Source organism: Grammomys surdaster, unplaced genomic scaffold (genome assembly GCF_004785775.1).
Source record: "Grammomys surdaster isolate TR1022 unplaced genomic scaffold, NIH_TR_1.0 62, whole genome shotgun sequence".
In the NCBI taxonomy this organism is placed as follows: Eukaryota; Metazoa; Chordata; class Mammalia; order Rodentia; family Muridae; genus Grammomys; species Grammomys surdaster.
This window is the reverse complement of record NW_021604564.1, coordinates 29,257,623-29,280,047: the sequence shown is the minus strand read 5'-3', so window position 1 is coordinate 29,280,047 and position 22,425 is coordinate 29,257,623. Positions and strand designations below refer to the sequence as shown.

Here is a 22,425-nt window from a genome sequence, read left to right as displayed (position 1 = left end):
ATTCACATTAATCAGTCTGTTCCTCACTACCCTTGAGTCTTGTTTTGCCTATCTTCATTACGTCCACATCTTTCTGCTTCTCTTTTTTCCCGTTTCGATACTATTGATTTGCTCTTCTTATTGGTGGCCAGGTTCTCTGAATGTCTATGGATATCTCAGAAGTGGTTTCAGGAGTCCTAAGCCCCACTTCTGGATTATGGCACTGGGCAAGGGTCATCTCAGACATGGTCTCTCCCTCCCTTTAGTCCTGACTCCCTGCAAGGTCTGCATGGCATATTACTGGTGGTCATCTCAGGCTAGCTTCCTATCCTTGTCTTAGGCCTATGCTGCTAGACTGATGGTTGTACCCACCCATGGTTCCATACAGGGGTTAATTTGTCTTGGCCACACTTCCGCCAAAAATCTCTGATCCCAGGCATAGTTCATCTTGTCTTAGATCCCATCTGGGCCTGGGTGGAGCAAGACTGATGGTTGCTTCTGGCTTGATTTTTTTTTTCAGGAAATGTTAGACTGTTAATTATTCAGGTGTTTATGGGTCAGAACACTGAGCTTAGAAATAGCCTGTCCCCTTTCTGCTTCTTACTGATGAACATGTGACACAGCAGCCACACCTGCAATGCCTCTGGGTGAAGGATATTATTATATTCTTGACATGTACTGGCCTAAATAAAATAAAAATTCACAACACAAAAATATAACCATTATTAATATATTTTGGAGAGATAAAAGCAGTGCAAGGCACCCTTGATCATTTTCCTGACCACTTATTAGAAGTGTCTCTATATCGTCATTAATGGAGATTCTCCTTCAAGGTTTCCGTGTCCTTGTCAAGTAATTGCCTCAGAAGCAGATCAATGAGAATCTATAAAGGAATTAGGATCAAACTAAGTTTAAATACCTTTTTCTAAGTAGAAAGGCCCTTTGCACATCAGCATTCAGCAATTAATATACATTTATGCTTGCCACCATCCCTGATTCCTGTCTACTAGGCAAAGGATTTACATAGAAGCAAGATGCTTTACAGAAATACAACACATTCACAAAACATTTTTGATATGCTATTGGAGCATTCAAAAATTCTCCAAAGCTTTACCTTAGGATGATTAAAGTTTTTTTTTTCTGGTTAAAATGCCTAGAGAAATGTTCCACATGGTGGAGGGAATTAATTAAACCAAGAGGCATTTAATTTAGTTACTTTTATCAGTGGCAAACGTGAAAGTCGAGAATTTCCAAAGTCTTTTATAACTCCTTATCAATTATGTATTTAAAAGTACTCAATGTTAGCTGTCAATATATTCAACTCTGTATTTCATTGTAAAAATTGTTTTTTGAAGACATAAAATGGGAAGAGCGAACATAGATATTTACTATTGCTATTCTAAGTGAGTTTATGATATACCATAGGTAGTCTATAATATTCTACTGGTAAGGAAATGTAATTAAAATAAATAGTAGATGTTCTCTATTATTATTATTAGTTTTAATCACATTTTCTTACTAGTAGAATTTTATAGACTACCATAAACCACCAACCATGCATCCCTCCTGTCCACATTGTCATGTCTTCTATATGCTTTTAGTCATTTTGCCTCTGTCCTTACTATTATATAATTGCAATATCAATTTGTGTCAGCTTCAGAGCTGCTATCATTTGAATTGATAGGGGATATTTTTTAAAAATATTTAGTCATCTCTGAATACAAAGAGATTCTTACTATAATCTAAGTATATAAACATAATCATTACTACATTAACTTGTTACAAGAAGTTTTGAGTAATGAACATGTGTACAAACAATAAAGAAAAAGAATTCTTTGAAGAGTTTCGCTAGCTTATTAAGGAGATTGTGAAATTAAATTATTTGTATGATGTATCAACTCTCTTGCTTACCTCTTAAAAATTGTTTTAAATTCAAAGTCTACGACTGATTTTATTTTAATTTTATTACTTGAGAATTCCATGAATGAATAGAATGCATTTTGAGCGCGTTAACCTCTCTCATCACCTCCAACTTTTCTTGATCCCTCATTCCAGACCCTTGTCAAAACTTCATACCATTGTTTATATATCTCACATGGTCCAGTCAAGGATGTGTGCAGGTATGTGTCAGTAGCAAATCACCTAAAGCATAGGGGAAATACAAGAATCCACTTTTCTGAAGAAAATTGCCTTAAGAAAAATAAAATAAACTTTTAACCTATGGCAGAAATTTTCATCTCAGTAAAAAGATAGTGAATATATTAATATTACTTTTGTATTAAAATTAGTGAATTCCACTTATATTAAAATTTCCCTGTGGAAACACTAAAAAATTCACAACACTATCATTTTGCAGATGTTTTATTATTTACCAGATTTGAGTTATTCCTTTAAGGTTTAGAATGATTAGTCAATGTATATCTTATATTTTTAAATATTCTTTGAATCCTAAGAGGCTGCACTTTAGAGAGTAAAAATAATCTTCAAAGATTTTCTGGGGCATTCTATTTTATTATCTTGAATCTGAAATTTAGTTTCTAGGCAGATCTCTATGTTTAATCAATATCCCATTTCCATTGTATTTTTAAAGAATCTGTGAAATTCATACCTACTCAGTTGATCCCAAAATCATTAACTTGACTCAGAAACCATGGAAACCACTTGAGCTGCTGTAATCCTGTCTTCTTGATCTGATTTACAAAACTCTGTTAATCATAAAGTTTGAAACCACAGTAGTGTGACCAGTAATTCTTTCATATCTCTGTGCTATGTAAGAACTTAGTGGTACAATATTTGTTTAAAAGAAAATCATCTTACATAATATTTATGTAGATATTGTAGTATAATTTTTTACATGTGAAAGTTAAGTTATTGTTTACACATTGTACTTCAGGATATACTTCCTCCATATTAACAGAATATTTACAGCGATTTAGAGTTTGTCACTAGAGTATCTTCTGATTCTGTCCATTTTAACAAGTTAGGAAGACTAAATGAGAAAATCTCCTGAGAGTGGCATATCTGTTCACAGAATGTAAACGTCTGTTCATGTCCTACTTTACACTCACAAGGGTAAAGAACTATTTGGCAGCTTGTTGAAGTTGGGATGAATATCATCTAGCTTTCCATAGTAAGTAAAATAATCTTAACTAGATTTACTTAACATTTTTGCTATGTATATCTGAGCCCATAATAATATATATTGTGTATACACATTTGTACCTGAGCTCAATCCACTCAATACATCTGTCCAACTCTAACCTTAATGGTCTAGTATTTCCACCCATGTGTTTCTTCTCAGTGGAATCATTTATTCCATTTATTTATATGTTAAATACCACCATATATTAATTATATATAATTAGTGTGCTTCATTGCAATATTTTACATGCATATATAATACACTTTGATCTTATTCACCCCACTTACTGAATTTTCTTATGGTTGTTTAATATTATTCTCACTGATGCCTCAACAAATGTTTAATGAACTCCAGAGCAGTAATTGATGACAGACAAGAGTAGCACTATCATAGAACTCCAACATAGCTAATCAACAATTAATTGAGGATACTTAGAGAAGTATTATTGAGAATGTAGGTATATGTGCATGAACAATCCATACTAAACTTTTAAACAAATCGTGAATCTTAGCTTCCTAAAGCAATAGCATAACTTCCAGAGCTCAGAGTAAAGAGTTCTTCTAAGCAAGGTGGATGATTTCAGCCTCTTCCAGAGTTTAACTGGGTTGAGTCCCTTCAGCAATCCTTCAGCATAAATGGTATTAAGGAAGGAGATTCCTTCTATATCTGGTCAATTTCAAGAAAAGTAAGGGACAAGCCGGGCAGTGGTGACAGATGCCTTTAATCCCAGCAGTTGGGAGGCAGAAGCAGGAAGATTTCTGAGTTTGAGGCCAGCCTGGACTAAAGAGTGAGTTTAAGGACAGCCAGGGCTATACAGAGAAACTCTGTCTCGAAATACAAAACAAAGAAACAAACAAGAAAAGAAAAGTTAAGGACACAATACATTTGCCACAAGCATTATAAAATATCTTGGAATAACTCTAAAGATACAAGTCAAAAGATTTGTATTAAAATTTTCAAGTCTGAGGATTACAAGATCTTCCATGTCAGGTTAAAATATTAAAATATTCATCTTACCAAAACCAATCTGATTTGATGTAAACTCCATCAAAATTCCAACAGAATTCTTCACATATCTTGAAAGGACAATTCTTAAATTCACATGGATAAGCAAGAAACCTAAGTTAGCTAAAACAATCCAGAACAATAAAAGAAATGTGGGAGGTTCCTCTATTTCTTATCTCGATTTTTAACAAAAGACTACAATAATAAAACCAACATTTTATTAGTATAAAAATAGACACATTGATAAGTTTAATCAATTGAAGACTCAGACCTAAACTAACACATATATGGGTACCTTACTTTTAGTAAAGAAACCAAAAGTACGTATTGGGGGAAAAAGCATCATCAACAAATTGTGCTGGTCACATCAGATGTAGAAGAATACAAATAGATCCTTAGTTATCACTCTGCAAAATTCAAAATATCCCAAAAGATTCAATAGAAAACCTTTAATACTCAACTTTATAGAAAGTGGGGAACAGCCTTGGAAGCTCTGGAACATGAGAAGTCTTCCTGAACTGAACATAATTAACACAGGCACTAAGCTCAACAAATAAGAACTCAAAAAATTGCAACAGTTTTATATGACAAAGGATACTGTCAATAAGATGAAGCATCAGCCTACAGAATGAGAAAATAAATATTTTTACCAATTCCATATCCAAGTGGGAGGCTAATATCCAAAATACATAAAGAACTCAAGAAACTTGATATCAAAAAATGAAATAACCAAATTAAAAATTGATTATACATCTATACAGAGAATTCTAAATAGAAAAAACTCTATTCATAAACATTTGAAAATGAGTTCAACATCCTTATTCTTCAGGGAAATTAAAATTAAAACTACAATGAGATTCCACCTGAAGCTTATAATTATGGCTAAGATTAATAATACAATTGAATGGTCATTTTAACAAAGAATGGAATAAAAGAAGCACTCCTTTACTTCTGGTGATATTAGACATAAAAACAGGAAATCAGTATTGTAGTTCTTTAGAAAAAGAAGAATTGATCTACCTTAGGATCAAGGAATCTCACTCTAGGTTGTAAACACAAGGGATACTTCCTCTTACCACAGGGATACTTGCTTGACCTTGTTCATTGCTGCTCTATTTATAATGGGCAGAAAATGTAAATTTCCTCAAAAAGCAAATGGATAAAGTCAATGTGGTTCATTTACATAATAGAGTATTACTCTGTAGTTAAAAATGACATCATGATATTTGAAGGCAAATGGATGGAAATAGAAAACAAATCATCCTGACTGACATAATCTAGACCCAGAAAAATAAATGTGATATGTACTTGATTATATCTGGATATATCCATTAAATAAATTATAATCATGCTACAATCAGTAGACCCAAAGGGTTTATATGTGGAGGTAGGAATTGCAGGTATCCTGGATCTAAATGGGAGATAGAAATAGAATAGATTATGGGTGGAGTAAATCCTAGGGTTTGGACAGCAAAGGGATGATCAGGTGGGAAAGGGAAGAGGAGGTGGGGATGGTTGAGAGAATGAGAAGAGAAACATCTAATATGGAAGTGTATTTGAGGGACAAGATGGAAACCTAGTGCAGCAGAAAATTCTTATGTGAAAGCAGTTATCGTAAAGTCTCCAAATAATGAGAGAGAGAGAACCACAACTCAACACCTCTTGCCACCATATGAAACTCCTGGTATCTGAACTCTGTTTTATCTAATTGCATTGTTAGTACAAAGGGGCCCAAGGAAACCCCCCAAACAACTTAGGCTATTGCCAAGACAATAGTTTCTCTCCAGATATTCATAGTGGGGCATGATTGCTGAAGATAACATTCACACAATTAGTTTTACATAGGGAGGTGGACCTCGTGTCCACATAGAACTTTCACCTCCATACTCCACTGACTTTTACATTGAAAGGTACTTTGAACCTTATCTAACAAGAAACAAACAGCAACACAACTACAAACCACGAATACAATTTTTCTGCGTGCAAAATACGCTATTTGGCTTATGGCCAATTTCATGAGATTGAACCCGTAACTGACAGTGCTTAGGTGACCAGAAACTGTTCTTTTCTGGGAGAGACAGAAAGGTAATGTATCTGGATAGGAGGGAAGGTGGACAGGGTTGGAGGAGTAATAGAAGAAGCAACTTTATTCAAATGATATTGCATTTAAAAGAAATCTCTGTTTAAAAAAGGGAAAATAAATTAAAATGACAATTATTTATTAATTGTAAGCTCATATCTCTCATTTTACATTACTTTATTATGTTTTCCTATTCTGTGTTGTACTTTTTGCATTTTTCCTATCACAATAAATAAATGCCAGTTCAAAAATATTCACTTTGGTGATTTTGAAAGAAAGGACATAAAAGAATGCAGTTTAAATTATAAATTGAAAAACCGAATAGCTAGAAATGTGCTTTCATTACCAGATAAGCTGAAATCCTTGCTACCTTGAACTGGAAGAATATTGGCATCCAAATTTTTAATTATCAAACCTTAAAGTTGTTTGTGCTTGGAAAATAGGTGTTTCTGTACTGCAGTACAATTAATGAGGTTTTGAGCTGTAACTAATAAACATTTAATAATGATTATATTAGATTTCATTTTCCTTTGAGTGTTGCCTTGATGTGTACAGTAGAAAACAGGTGCCACATTATTCTACAGATACCAGAATTTAATATTTTTACTGATATTGGCATTATTCATAGAATCGAGTCACATGTATTGTTATTGCTTTGGAAAACTTAATTAGAAGTTAGGAAGAGCAAAGCAAAAGTATTACCATTAGGTATACTCCTAGATGAAAAATTATTTAGATTCATTACATTGAAATTTGAATATTATACCCTTAGTGATTGTGGTTTTAAAATAATTTATTGAAAAGTGGAGAAGGGAATCTGAAAAAGACAAATTAAAAATAATACATTGAGAGTTCTGTTTTAATGCATTCTATTTAATTCTGTCTCCATATATTTTGTCTATTAAAATCATGTTAGTAACCACTGTGTCTACTGCAGTTTTAATAACATCTTTTCAGAACACATAAGCCTTTGTACACATGCATATGCACATATGCACATACACATAAACACACACATATACACACATACACACATATAAATGAGCATACATATACACAAATACACATAGAGAAATGAGTTTTAATATCTATCTTAACATTTTTCTACAGCTTTATATATAGTTTTCTTTATCTAATAAATTATCTTCTGAAACTCAGAAATATCTCTAACTCTTACATTTTTGAAGCATGAGTATCTCTGGAGATATATCTGTAAACATTTCAGGAAAAAGGCTTTTGCCTATTGTCCACTTTCCATATAACTCTCAAAGCACATTTCTGACTCTGGAAAAGTAAAGACTTGTTTGCCAAAAGAAGCAGGGATGGATTGTTGGAGAAAGCCTGTGTTTTTGATTTGAAGTATTTTTTTCTTCCCTTTGGCTTGTTCTATGTGACTTCAGACACCTGATTTCCCCACAGTCATGCAGGATGTGAAGGTGGATACAGCAGGCTTTGAAGATGCTCCTCTGGGCCATCTCTAGTATTATCTCTAGAATTGTTCAAAATTCCATCTTCTGAGACCAAATGGTTCCAAATGACAACATAGTCAGTTCACTGAGGACTTATTAATTTGTTCAAATGTCTTGATTTTTAAACTCTAGTTATAATTATACCTGGTCTACTTATCTTATGCGTGTTCATGTGCATGTGATTGCATATACATATTTGTGCATATACGGGCAGGGACCAGAGAACAACTTGGACTGATGCCTAGTTTTGGAGTTATACTTTAGGTGCTGCCCGTTCCATGTTTCTTTCACTTTTCTCCATTTTCTTTCTTCTTTCACATCTCTTATGGGTCTAGCTAGACAGACTAGCTGGTTAGAGAGCCTAAAGAACATGCCTGTCTTGATTATGAGATTTTTTTGTTGGTTTGTTTGTTGTTTGTTGATTTTGTGTGTTTGTTTTGGTTTGTATGTCTTTTTTGTTTCATTTTTGTTCTGTTTTGTTTTGATTGTTTTCTGGCAAACTAAGTTAATTTTCACAGTATTGCTAGCAGATTTGATGATAATCAAGAATTCTTGATTCGAGTATAGAGGCTCAAATTCTAGGTGTTTGGGAGACCGAAGCAGGAAGATCATGTTTTGAAGCCTGTAAATACCATACAGTGAGCTTAAAGCCAGTAACAGAAGCTTAGTAAGACCTTAAATTAAATGAAGCAGCTAACCAAGTAAGCAAAAGAACCAGGATTCATCTACTAGGGCTGGAAAATGAAAGCATTATCTCCATCCCATTCATATAATGATTGATTGTAACTAACACACATTCTTGTGTTCTGAATGTTAGACATTATTAAATAATAATGCACAAGCTACTTCAGTTTCATTGGCTGAAACTGGCCAAAGATTTCCATTTTCCTGTGATAACTGGCTATTGCACAGGTTCTTTTATTACACTACTGACTATTATTAGCTCTCAGATCACGTGTTACACAGGACAGAGTGAATATATCTATATGTATGTATTACCTATTTGTGTGTCTTCCTGAAAGGAAGAGGTTGACACAGATGTAAGTAGAGGCACTTAAGATTCTTAGGCAAGATATTGTGGAAAGAGGTATATATACATCTAGAAGATATACTGCAGAGTCAGTCTTTAGAGTCAAAGAGGAGCCAAGCCTCAGTTAAATGGAGCAGACCATTTGAGGTATGGAAAAATATAGGTCATTGAAACAATGTACAAAATTGTGTCTAGATAACATACAGATACATAATAGCTGTTCAGGTAGGCCTTGTCAGCCACAGAGCTGATTCACTGGGAGAGCCAGGAGTTGTTATTCCTTTGATATCCACATATGATGGTCAAATGGCTTTTGGGACCTGTAGTCAGAGTTAGATGACTCTTTTAATAGGGTCAAGTAAAAAAAATTAATTCTCAGTTTGGTGTGTTCCATGTTTTGGGCCTGGTTTTTCAGGCATTTTAATACACCATGTCCCCAAACTGCTTTGACAAATTAGAGGGTAAAATGTCTTTTACATTTTGGAGTAAGCTAGTGATCTGTGTATTGTGAGTGTTGACACATATGCTTTTGTTTATGTGCCAATAAGGTAGCATTAATTTTCATCAGAATAATATGTGGCAAGTGATAATGATAAATGAGCTAGTTTATCCAATATGTAGTGACATGCAGTAATGCATAGCCTGGCTGCAACCCAAATGCATGCATGCACACATATATATCTATTCGGTATATTATTACATGTAAGTTTGTGCTTAATGAACTATATAGTAAACCAAATCATAATTTTTAAAAGAAACTATTAATCAACTATTGACCATTACATGATGACTTATATGTTTGTGTTTCTTACTGAAGGAGGTATATATAATCTCTCTCTCCTTTCTCTCTCTCTCTCTCTCTCTTTCTCTCACATGCACACACATATGTATATGAGAGATGTGTATATGTATATATATATATATATATGTATATATATATATATATATGTGTGTGTGTGTGTGTGTGTGTGTGTGTGTGTGTGTTCTATAAATCCAATGATGAACTGGTCACTAATCACAAGATATTGTAAAAGATATATTTAAATTTTATCTTCCCAGTGCTAATTTCTAATGACTTTTATTTTATTAAAAAATCTGGTATATGTATGTGTGTGTGAAAAAGAGAATGTGTACATATGAAAAGAGATACATGCAGAGTCCAATGGAGGACAGAAGATTTCCTGGAGATGGGGTTTCTTTGAGACACATAGTATGGGAGTTGGCCCCCACAACTGCTGAGCCATTTGACAGCCTCCTGTTTATTTTTGAGTCTTAGATATCAAGCAATACACTTTTATCTTTGTCTCTGTAATTATTTTTCAGGTTTAAATTATGCTAAAAATAATTGGTTGAATGTCATTGTAATCTAAAAGGAACAATGAGTCAAATGTTCAACAGACCAAGCTATCATAATTAAGATTCCCTTTTCTTATAGGCTAAAGTGCTTGTTCTGCTAAATAAGTGCTTTGTAATATAATTTGATGCTGAAAAATTTTAAAAATTCTACTTTTAGGACATTTGTATTTTCAATTGATTTTTCAAAAAGAATATTTACACATATAGATTAGGGGAAGCCAAATGAGATGTATTGTCAGTCTGTAATTGGGAACAAATATTTATTTTATCTTTGAAAATAATATTTTCTTTCTTGATGGAAAAGCATAATCTACATAATTTCATACTAACTCGTATATGAGATGGTTTAAGTAAGTCATTAACTACTCTGGGAATACATAGGTTGTTTCCACAGCAGAAAGCTATTCTGTCTATTTATAATATCTGTTACCATTTTGACATGTTTTAACGAAACCATGAGTAACCCAAGAGCTCTGTGTATAGATTAAGTCAGTTAATTAAGATATGTGATGATTGGATGTATTTCTAAGGTAACTATGACTTTGCAACCTCAAAGAATGCTTTCTGAAAGCCCATAATTCCTAACAAGTCTATCTCTGTGCTGCTAGAGTAACTTGCAGGAACCCACTTCCTTTGAATCAATGGAGAAACTCTAATATTTCATGAAGCTGTGTGATCCAAAGGCTAAGTGAATGGCTGTTGGATATTCCCGAAGCTATAGCCAACTGGCTAGAAGCAATCGTCTCCTGTGTCTCCCTTATCCTATGCAACTCATAGTGTCAACTTGTGCTGTTCGTGTTCCTTTAATTCCTTCCATAGAAAATGGAATTTTGAGAAGCTCAGTGAGACTGCAAAACAGAGTACTTGAATCAATCAACTTCAGTGGCATAGTTTGTAGAGATAATTGAAAGTGTGCTTGCACTCTGAAATTTCAGACCAAAGAAGACATATATGTGTCTACATTGAAACAAATAAAAAATATTTTTTCTATATATATCTGATATTTCTATATTCACAGAATATATATTTCAAGTGGTAGTTTGGTTTTCAAGAATATTTTGACGGTAGAGTTTTGAATATGTAAGGCAATTAGATCTCTATATAGAAGGCATCAATTTTTCTGAAGAGTACTTATCTGTGCTTGACACTTATCTTAACTACAGAATAATTTATCCATGGTTAAGGAAAACCAGTGTTTGTTTAACTAACCAAATGATACTTCATGGGTAAGAATGAGAAGAGAAAAGGAAAATTAGTTTTTTAATTGCTACTATAATTAAATTCCAGCCCTTGTCCTCCTTCCCAGTTCCCTGGTCCCTCTCCGATTTTTTTAAAAGTATGTGTTTCAAGTTATGTTGCAAGTTTCATGGGATAAAATTTAAAAAATGACAATATTACCACTGGTACTCAGATATGGTAGACATTGTAAAAAATAATGCTCAATACATACAACATATTGATTTTAGCCAAATTAAAAATATAAATGTATTAAATGGACAATGTCTTCATGTATAAGTGTATTAAATGTATAAATGTACAGAGAGGAATGATGAAAATTTGGGGATTTGTTAATGTAAACAGTTTGGAAAATTTACGTTTACCTTACGTTTCCTCAGAAAAATAATTATTATAATTGCTATTTAAATAATATTGGGCTTATTAAATTACAAAGAAATTTACCATTATTAACTTGGTTCTGGTTTGTTCATGAAAATTATAATTTCTCTGAAGCAGAGAAGATACTTTGTTTCAACTAAGTAGATGTTGAGTTCCTCTCCCCCACCTACTCATTTTTCTATTCAATGAATAAAGTAAATCTTTTCATTTACTTAGTGAAACTTTGACTTTATGCACAATTATCTAAAATCTGAAATTCATAGTTACCTAGGTAAAATACCATTTTTATGGCTACTATTAGGACATCTTAAATTTTTACTATTGCTCTGTTAGACCACAACTGATAAACCCCTAAATATAGACATTCTGTGCTTTTCTATCAGGAAATTTTATTATCTACAAATAAAAATAAACTTTTCTACTTCTTTTTTGTTTACATATATAATTACTTTTACTTTATATGTGTACATATGTTTTCCTGCATGTGTGTATGTTCACCTCCTGTGTGTCTGGTGCCTGCTGAAGGCAGAAGAAGGCCACAGATATCCTAAAATTGACATTTCAGGAGATTTTGAGTCTTGATGTGGGTGCTGAGTGTCAAACCTAGGTCCTCTGGGAGTGCTCTTAACCACTGACACATCTCTGTAGACAAGTAATTATCTATTTATTTCTAACTCTGACTTACTTAATTCATGCTATTAAAACATAGTATCAGCTATACCAGGCTCCCATCACCAAGCACTTCTCTGCATCAGCAACAGTGTCTGGATTTGGTGTCTGCAGATGGGATGAATCCCTACATAGTACAGTCTCTGGCTGGTCTTTCCTTCAGATTCCTCTCCATTCTTTGTCCCTGCATTTCCTTTTGACAGGAAGAATACCTGAGCAATACAGATGCAGATGCTCTCAGTAAAATATCTGACTGAGCAAGGGGACCCCAATGGAGGAGTTAGGGCAAGAACCAAAGGAGCTGAAGGAGTTTGCAACCACATAGGAAGAACAACAACATCAACCAAACAGACTCCATACCCTGAGCTCCCAGAGACTAAACCACCAACCAAAGTGTACACATGGAGCAACTAATGGCTCCAGCTGCATATGTAGCAGAGGATTGCTTTATCTGGCACCAATTCGAGGAGAACACCTTGGTCCTGTGTAGGCTTGATGCCACAGTGTAGCAGAATGCTAGGGCACTGAGGCAGGATTGGATGGGTGTGTGAGGAGCACCCTCATAGAGGTTGGTGGAGGGGATAGGTGGTTTGTGGAGGGAAAACTTGGAAGGAGGATAATATTTGAAATGTAAATAAATAAAATAACCAAGGAAAATTTTCAAAAAACCCCATAGTGTCACATGGTGGAAGAAGTATATTTCTTAGTTAATAAACTTAGCTAAGTTTCTTAGCTTAGTTCTCTAGAGACTAAAACTTCAAGATAAAGGTCCTGGAAGTTTTGGTAACCGATGAAGACCTAGTATTTGATTCCATAATGATGTCTTGTTTCATTCTGGTGGGGAAAGCATTGAATGTCCTCACCCAGAAGAGTGGGAAGATTCACTCTCTGATTTGAAGTGCATCACAGGGAGGGAATTTGTGTCAAGTACAACAACCCAGTCAGAAGATCATGGTTGTAAGTGGCACACACCTTGGAAGGGAATAGAATATCATTGTTTTGCTAAACTGAAATGATGTCAAACTGCCTTCTAAATATTAAGTTTATGTTCCTTGACAAATGGTACACTTAGCTTTGAGCACAGACGTTTCTTTTTGTAGTGAATGCAGGTGAATGCGTAGATGCATAGCTGCTAAGGTGCTGAGAATATTCCTGATGGTGGAGTGCTAAATTTTAACCTGAGCATTCTCTCTAAGAGTCAGAGGACATCACCAAAGAGAGGTTGAAATATATCAGAAAGGTAATGGGGGGATAAAATGAAGAAATTCCTTTTGGAGGGCATGAGACAGTCACTGAAATAATGAACTCACAGCATCTGTGGTTGTCTGTATTGAGCCTGCAGAAGACTGTGCCTGTTTAAGAGTCCATCACAAGTTGGTGATGTTTATGGGGCTCTACCCTTCCCTGTTGAACTATTGTAAATAGACAGATTTCAGTTAAGAAAGATTTATGTGTGTCATTAAACTCCACAATTAGATGATTGGGAAAATAAATTTATGATGAATGCTGATAAGGCTTTTTCAGTGAACAGGTACATTTTTGCCCAAGGAATTACGATATTTTTCTCTGGTAGTTCATAATCTACCTCACATGTTGGCTCATGTTTTCTTACAGATAATTTTTGTAACCACTTACAAAAAAGTACATTTCCTAATTTATACACAACATTCATGTATGTAAACAACCAATGATGACCCTTGATCAGAAATATCAGCAGAAAACCTTTGAATGTAAAGTGCACATGATCATACATGTTTTCATGGTGTCCATGCATAGTAAACCAGCAATGGATGAAAATACCCAGATACAGATTACTATGGAGAAGCTAAGACAAAGAGGCAGAGGGAGAGAGGGGGGAATTGTTTTAGGGTCAAGACAGAACACTGGCTTTTATTTTCTTCTCTGTTGTGATTTACATACCACTACACATGTTCTAACGCATTTATAATAACAAAATTTTACTTTCTGAAGTTTTTCGTACTAGAACTCAGATGGAATACCCAATCTGAAGTATAACTTTGCCATTTTCAACTAGAAAGGATTGAGGTGCTGCAGAAATTAGAATATTTCTATAGTAATTAAGCTCTTTTTATTGAGCTATACATGAATACACCTTTCTGAATAGTTTGAAACAGTATCTTGACATTATTTCCTTATTTGTGACTATAAACAACAATCCTTTCATTTCTATCCACAGGGAGTCACTTCAAGAACTCTTAGGAGTTAAGCCTGTCCTTTTTTTTTCTAATTGAATATTTTATTTAAAACCCAGTCCCATCTCCCCTCCCTCTCTTCCATCCAAATGGATGGAACTAGAAAATATCATCCTGAGTGAGGTAACCCAATCACAAAAGAAGGCACATGGTATGCACTCATTGATAAGTGGATATTAGCCCAAAATCTCACAATACTCAAGACATAACTCACATACCACAAAAAGCCCAAGAAAAAGAAGACCAAAGTGAGGGTGATTTGGTCTTTCTTAGAAGGAGTAACAAAATACTCTCAGGAGCATATTCAAAACAATGTGTGGGGCAGAAACTGGAGGAGGGACAGTACAGAGACCACCCACCTGGGGATCCATCCCAGGTGCAATCACCATGTGCAAACACTGTTGTGGATGTCTGGAAGTGCTTGTTGACAGGAGCCTGTTATACTTGTCTCCTGAGAGGCAGTGCCAGAGCCTGACATATACAGAGGCGGATGCTCACAGCTAATCATGGAACTGATCACAGGGTCCCCAGTGGAATCAAGCATGTATTAATCTTATGGTTTATTTATAGTATTGCAATTGGGGATGTCTGGAAAACAGACTTTATGGTATTTATCCCATTATATATTTGTTTCTTGATCATACATATCTCTGCTATCATAATTCAATAATTGTGTCTACTGTGGAAGGAACAGTGTAGATAATGCCCAGGACTCTCTCTCTCTGCTTATCATGACTGAACTTCTCCCTCCATTCTCTATTGTGCATGCACTTATCTCCAAAGGAAATTAGAGTGCTTTGAGATGGTAAGTTTTGAAATTTGAAAACCAACAAAAACTTAATTTCTGGACTACCGAACTAAATGTCTTTATTCCATTCTAGTAAAGCATATAAGTATTCCTCTTATTAAATGGGTATGGTTGTTTCTATTCTGACTGTCCATATTAAAATACTAATTATTTCCCTAACATTTAATTTAGATTCATCTGTAAAAAGCAATCACACTCATCCTATTTTCTACATATTATCTCACTTTACAGTGACCCATTTAGAGACAATTGAACCCAGTGCCTTTCAGTTCTGACTCATCCTGACAATACTCTTTGCAAGAGCATTAAGCTTGTTTGACTTCGGAATTATGATTCCTACAAGGAAGGTTTTTGATTCTCTAATTACCTGTTTTTTTTTTCAACAAACTTTCTATATCTTTATATTCTATAAAGTCCAGCCTATATCTTCTGTCATAATTTTTGAATAGTTAAAGCATCCCTTCTGTTCCGTTTCTACTGTCTTCTGAATTAATTCTCAGAATCTTAAGTACCTGATCATGAAATTGTAGTGCCCTAGAGCAGAACATGTCTTTAAACTCTGTCTTCGCTTGGCTTCCAACCTAATTTACAACTACAGTTGACTGTCATTCAGTAATTTTAATTGTATGTAATTTTAATTGTATGGTGCAAGGGAAACCAGACAGTTTTTCTTACAAACGAATTTCTCCCTTCATTCCCTTCATCTACTCATGTCTCATTACTTATTCTTAGAAGATTTGCTGAACATTGTTGGCACTTTATTCCCATTAATACTTTAATTACATTATCCCTAAATCTAAAATCTGTCTCATCTAATTTCTCATATCCAGTCATTCATTTCCATCATGACTGCTGTGCCTCAGAGATCAAGTTATTGTTCTCTGATGAACCTGTTAAATAACCTTCAAACTGCCCCACTTTGGTAACAGGTTTCAGAAATGAAATCAATACATTGCTTTGTATATTTAGTGGTATCTATATTCAGAGTATGGCAAACAAGGTGCTGCACAATCTTCCCCCACCTTCTAATTCATTTTGAACAATTCTCACAGTAAATTGTAAGTGTCTTTTTCTTCTTCCAGCTTCCTAAATTCTTTCCTGATCAGTATTTATCTTCTTCTCTATCTTTGTGGAATATTTTTTCTTGAATACTCATATTTGTAATTTCTTTTCTTTGGATCATTTTGAAAACTCCTATTTCTGAAGGATGTTTTCTGGTATTGTCTCTGTAAAACCTCAGGATTCAGTCATGAATTTCACACAGCTTTCATTTCAGTATCTAGTAACATAATTTACCATAACATAATTTACTAGTGTTACTAGTAACACAGAATTAGATCATCACATATCAAGTTTTAACCCATAAATTTTGAAAAGGACTATTTTGGTGGCCACTGTTTACCAGACAGCAGAACACTTAGGACAAGTATCTTCTAGTGTTTGTTTGTTTGTTTGCTTGCTTTTTACTATATTTGTTTTTGTTTTCCTAAAATAATGTGTGAATGAAACCTTCTTGATTTTACTAGATTATGTTAATTTTTGTAAGCTTTATATGATACAAGATACAAGCAGAAAGGCCATGGTAAGGATGCTTCAATCCCACTTCATAAGAGGCAGAGGGTGGAGGGGAACTGAGTGAGAGAGGGGAGGGGGAGGGTAAAGAAGGAACAAGATCAGGTATGGGGGCAGGAAAGGCGAGAAGCCCAAAAGGCTAGCAGAATGAGTGGAAATTTGCAGCCTTTGGGCATGGGAGGTGGGAGGAACATCTAGAAAGTGCCAGAAACCTGGGATGTGAGAGACTTTCAGGACTCAGTTGGAATGATCTTAGATGAAATGCCCAACAGTAGAGAGAGGGAACTTGAAGAGTCCACCTCCAGTAGATAGACAAGGCCTCAAGTGTAGGCATGATGCTACCAACCCATCGTCAAATTTTCTGACCCATAATTGTTCTTGTTTAAAATAACTGCAAGAATAAAAATAGGGAAGAGACTGAGGGGAATATGGTCCAGTGACAGCCCATCTTGGGATTTATGTCTTGGACAGGCACCAAACCCTGACACTATTACTGATACTATGTTGTGCTTGAAGACAGGAGTCTAGCATGGCTGTCTTCTGAAAGACCAAATCATAGCTGACTGAGACAGAGGCAGATACATATAGCCAACCATTGGACTGAAGTCAGGGACCCCTATGGTTGCATTAGTGTGTGGGTCCCAGCTTCTGGAGGGTGTCCCACGATGATCTCCCGGCTGAGGACAGAGTGAGAGCAGGGAGGGTCTGCTATTGTCTCTGTCGCTGCCTCTGCCTGAGTCTCCACTGTCCATTGGTCTCCGGCCATTCCTGGTGTGAAAGGTCTGGGCCAAAGGGTACAGAGTGCGAGCAGGGAGGAGAGATTGCCTGCCCCCACTGCTGCCTCTGCTCAAGTCTCAGCTGTCGCTGCTCGGTCACTCCCAGGTGATACACCTGTCTCTCAGAGCTGAGCTGGCCCGGGGTGGGCCGATAGGAATCTGGCTAGCTGGCGAGGAAGCAGCTTGGTGCCCCAGGAAGGTTCCGGGAGAGCAGATCTCTCCCCAAGTGTTACAGCTCTAGTGTTACAGCTCTTGCGACAGAGACTCTCAGACTCCAGGATGATTCTCGAACACACCTTTACTTCTCCAGAATAAAGCCTTTATATACAGTTTCAGGGTGGGTTAGGGTCTGGCAGCAGATAACGCCTATTGGCTTGGCCTGAGAGCTTGGAGATACCTCATCTACATGTAGGAGAGCCTGAGGCACTGTTCCTCGTGCCTATGGTCACAAACCTCCCTTTGGGAGGTGCTGTTGAGGGCCGAAACTGAATGAAAAGAACCAGGGCCTGGGGGCAAAAGTCCAACACCTTCCATCCAGATAATGGTCCAGGGTTCAAGACTTGCTCAACCAGGTTCCCAGCTGCTTCTCCCAGCCCAGCACCCCACATTAGGGGAAGGATGAAAGAAGTGAAAGAGGAGTGTGACACCATAAGAAGACCAGCAGTCTTAACAAACCCAGACCCTTTGGAACTCCCAGACACTCAACCACCAACTGGGCTGCATTCTTGAGCTGGTCATAGATCCCAAATATGTGTATATAATATATATGGACTGCCTGGTCTTACCTAAGTGGAAGAAGACCTAATCATGGAGAGATGTGAGGCCCCAAGTAAGTGGCTGGTGGCGGTGGGAACATCCTCTGGGAGACAAGGGGGAGTAGGAATGGGATGAGGAACTGTGGGAGGGTAGCTCAGGACCGGTAGTGGGGGCAAGAGTAGATTTTAAATTTAAAATGTATTTTCGAAGAAAGAAAAATAAAAGAAACAACTCACTGGAACAGGGAACCTTGCACAGTCTCATAGTATGTCATGGACAAGTTGGATACAGAGAATTATGATAGAACAAAGGTGAAATGGCAAAATGACAAAGGGATGAGAGGAGTTCAGAAAAGCCAGGTTTTCTCTACAACCTCTACAGAGGCAGCAATGCTCCCTTACCTTGAGTATGAGGAGGGGTCCATCCTGTGAAGGTCTTTGATCTTCTTCAGCAGAACAGATGGCCTTTCTATTTCTATGGATTGCTGAGATGTCAGTCAGCTCTAGTCCATGGGATCTTGCCCCTGTACCTGTGTATAGAAACATAAAAGTAAAGAAAATTTTGTAAAGGGGAAGAAACGTGTGTCAACTTGGGCTTTTATTTTTCTTATTAAAGCATTCATCATCTTTCTTTTCCCATTTCTTTTTGCAGCGTAATTCCTTTTAGGAGAAAATAAATCGATTACAAAAATACAGCTATTATTATGTTCTTAAATTAAAGTTTCTCCACTTACGGAAATCTGATTTCAAAACAGTTTCCTAGAAATACATTTTTTTTAAAATTTATAATAGAATCAAAGAAAGTTTTCTGCATAATTAACTTAAATTTGTTTTTCAAGCTTCTTCTTAAATTAATGAGGGAAAAGCTCTTGTGATTTGAATATTGAAATCCCTCATGACTTTTTAAAATAAGGCCATTTGATTCAACAGGACTTCAAAGACAAGTGGGTAAAGATGCAAATTAATTTAATAGATAAGCCACCACAGGGTTGATTAGGAAGCACTTACTGATTCCTCAGCTGATTGTAAGATACAGCCAATAATCATGGGTTAACTTGAAATACAAAGACAACAGGTTTATTTTACAAGACTCTTGAGAACAAAAAGAGGCTTTAAATGGTCACATTTATCTTGATAATCATTTGGAATGTTGCATTAATAATTAAACCTTTGTGTTCTAAATATACAAACATAATAGCAGTGCCTTGGCACTGTTAATCAAATATGCATCCTAGAAACTGTTAAAATACTGTTGATGAGCTATTGCCTGTCCTTCAGAAGGCTAAAGGAAAGCTTGTGAGTTTGTGGTATTTAATTGCCTTTTACAAAGGTAATTGTTATCTATTTTTCTGCATAGAAGTAGCACTTAATTTCATGGTTTAAATTTTTTTTTTTGTTTTTTGGTTTTTTGTTTTGTTTTTCGAGACAGGGTTTCTCCGTGTAGTTCTGGCTGTCCTGGAACTCACTCTGTAGACCAGGCTGGCCTCGAACTCAGAAATCCGCCTGCCTCTGCCTCCCAAGTGCTGGGATTAAAGGCGTGGGCCACCACTGCCCAGCGGTTTAAATTTTTGGAACGCTGTGGATTTTATAAGTTTTCAAAGAAAATATTTGTAAATGGTACACACATTCACATAATGCTTAATTGTATAAAAGAGTTTCTGTAATAATTGTAACAAATACTTAGAAATCTAGGAGTTTATTTTCAAGTGTTTACTATGTAACTCAATTAATTATTTGGTTAATATTTAAAATTTAATAGTAATATGATTTTAATTATTATGAGTTATTGTGAACATTATGTGTGTATATTAATGTATGCAATTCTTTAAATTAGTTATGAAACAATTTAGAAACGAAGAAAGTCATATTGTATTGTGGTAAAGATAGTCTCCTAAAGCTTCCTGCCAATTGATGTGATTGTGAAATTGCTAATTACCTTTTAGTAATATTTCAAAAATGTAATCGAAGAATTTGTGAATGTGTGGCTTCAAGATTTCTTGATGTTTGTTAAGCTTCTTAATCTTTTGTCCTTTACTAATTGGAATGGCCAATTTCTCTCAAGTTTCCACATTAATATTGATTACTTACAAAATTGTAAAAAATATTTTGACTACTTTACATTTGAGTTAGAGATAAAGATGACTTGATTATATTTTGAGGGACAATTATAAAGGGAATTTGTGACACAGTCTCTGTTACTGTTCTATCACTGATTCTGCCATGTTCACTCATCTCGCATAGGGAGTAGAATCACAAACCACCTCCCTCATGTAATGCTACATTGCCATATATTGTTTTAAAGCTCAGTCATCTAAAACTAATTTGTTTTTAAATACTTAAGCACCACACAGAAGTATTTAGATAATTTATAGTTAATGATTGAAACAATAAAATCTGGAAACATATTTACTGAAATGTTCAAGGTATCACTAACATCTGAGAATCTCCTCTGCTTCCATCTCCAGTCTCTCTATCAGACTTAAAAATTATCATGAGATGGGGAACAATTCCTTGACACTTTTTTTAATGTATCACATATTTCTTTAATGTATACACTATTTTGGTTGGCATGGATTTGATAAATATAAAAATTTTTGGATGATTTTCTGTTAATTGCTTCCTTACAGTTTTCACTGTACTGCACAACAACATGTTAGGTCCATGTAGGTACCATTAATTTCTTTGTACAAACTTTGTGTTTTACAATTGACTCTCAATATTCATCTTTCCATGTACTCATTCTCTTGCTAAAGGCACGTATGTCCCTTTATCCCTTAATTTGGGCCTTAAACATTTGGACTACTTCTTGTCCTTGAGTTGAGCAAGCCATAAAAATATGACCTCGGCTTTGTAGTAGTGTTAGGGGATTGAGTAAAGAATTATCAATAGTGAATAATGATGAAAGAGAATAAAATTAACATGTCTCTTGGCTAGTCTGTTCTTTGTCAACTTGACAGTACCTAAAGTTGTTTGAGAAGAGGAACTTCAATGAAAATATTCTTGTAGCCAAGTCTGTAGGACATTTTCTTCATAAAATCTTGAGATAGTGTGGATCACCAAGTATCATAAGTGTCATTTCGGAACACAGGTTTGTAATTTTATTTTTTAAATAGGTCAAGCCGAAGAAGCCAGTAAACAGCATTTTCCAACATTTTAAACTTACATTCCTGCTTCCAGGTTCAAGTCCTGTCTGGGACTTTGTCCTGACTTTCCTCAATGGCATGATTGCTTTTACCTGGAAATATAAGATGAAATAAACCCTTTCTGACCAAATTTGCTTTTGCTTGGGATATTTAATTGCAGAAGTCCTAACTAAAACACCCCTCAATTGTTTTCTTAAAAAAATGAACACAGTGATTTTTATATAAGCAAATCAAGAAATTATTAGTACAAAAAAGACCAAGCCTGTTTACAAAGAGAAAGATCAAAGGAGAGACCAAATTATGCTGATTCATTGAATAGTTTTGCCTCTAAAGCTTTTACTTTCACTGGGTAAAATCGGGAAATCTTATAATCTACATGTAAACAAAACCCAAGAAAAGTTCACATCCTTGGTATTTTTGTTAAGATTAACAAGAAACTTAGTTATCTGTTATCACTCTATCAGAACAAAAAGACTCACATGATTAAACAAAGGTTAAAAAATAAAAAGCAAAACAAACCAACAAACCAATAAATAAGTACCAGAAAAGCAATCCAGGTAATAAAATAGAATACTAGATGAGAATACCTAAACATTAATATTGTTGCCTCAGGAGGAACCTGAAATTTCAGGAGACTAATTCCAGGATACTTTGATTAATCCTCAAGACTTCTTCCTTCTGGAGTGGAGTTATTTGTTATGGGTATCTTATCATTTTTACCTCTTAATACAGTTAAGAATTTTGTTACCAAAAAGCTGACTTACTAATGTTTTAGTCACAAACTTGTCATTATTGGTCAAACATTTAAAGT

The 22,425-nt window shown here is 35.2% G+C and overlaps 1 non-coding gene across 1 annotated transcript; it reads right to left on the bottom strand.

The window, feature by feature from the left end:
- Nucleotides 1–501: 501 nt before the first annotated feature.
- On the bottom strand, nucleotides 502–633 carry LOC114619376. The gene has a single exon (XR_003711137.1). It is a non-coding gene; the product is annotated as a small nucleolar RNA SNORA17 (small nucleolar RNA).
- Nucleotides 634–22,425: the final 21,792 nt, after the last annotated feature.